The following is a 714-nucleotide window of genomic DNA, read 5'->3' as shown; positions in this document are numbered from 1 at the left end:
GTATCATAGTTTATATTATATACCCACCTATGTTAAAAACTGGGCTATTTACTTATGAAAAAGGAGTGACATGCTTGTCGGGTGTTTCCCATTAGCATGGCGCAGTTCGTTCTTGAGGAAACTGACGTGCGCTGTTTACGTATGTGGTAGAGCGTGGGTTCCTGGCAAGAGGTGCCTGACGTTTGTCTATTACGCACCAGCGCCTTACGTAATCGAGTTGCTGAGCAGTTTCTAACTTGAATTGAGCATTCCGGTGCAGCCAGGGGATGTAGCTCAGTGGTAGAGCGTTCGCTTTGCATGTGAAAGGCCCCGGGTTCGATCCCCGGCATCTCCAACTAAATTTTATAACGAGTCTGAAAATTTGTAATTACAAATGTTATTTACCCGCACCGGCGTTGCGTTTGCAAGCCGCAAAGAGTAGCTGTTTACTCCGTGTTCATGTAACAGTAAAGTCTTACTTCCTGTGTTAGTGGTTTCTGCTGTTTATTACTCATAACGATATCAAGAATGTTTCCAGGAAATGTACACACCGTTTCGAATTCGACAAGGATACAATAAATGTTCAAGTAAGCTCATTAGAAGGGCTCTATAGGAACGTGGAAGTAATCGAAATCACATCAGATCAAATTCACACTGCTTACTACGACGCGTAACACTGCTAATATTTCGTGAAGCTTTTAAACCCTGCGTTGCTTGAAACGAGTGAAAGCTGCA

The 714-nt window shown here is 43.3% G+C and overlaps 1 non-coding gene across 1 annotated transcript; it reads left to right on the top strand.

The window, feature by feature from the left end:
* Window positions 1-262: 262 nt before the first annotated feature.
* Window positions 263-334, top strand: Trnaa-ugc (transfer RNA alanine (anticodon UGC)). Its single transcript has one exon. It is a non-coding gene; the product is annotated as a tRNA-Ala (tRNA).
* The last annotated feature ends 380 nt before the right edge of the window (window positions 335-714 follow it).

The sequence above is a fragment of the Schistocerca gregaria genome, chromosome 6 (assembly GCF_023897955.1).
Source record: "Schistocerca gregaria isolate iqSchGreg1 chromosome 6, iqSchGreg1.2, whole genome shotgun sequence".
In the NCBI taxonomy this organism is placed as follows: domain Eukaryota; kingdom Metazoa; phylum Arthropoda; class Insecta; order Orthoptera; family Acrididae; genus Schistocerca; species Schistocerca gregaria.
The sequence above is the reverse complement of the archived record's forward strand: the minus strand, read 5'-3'. Positions and strand labels throughout refer to the sequence as shown.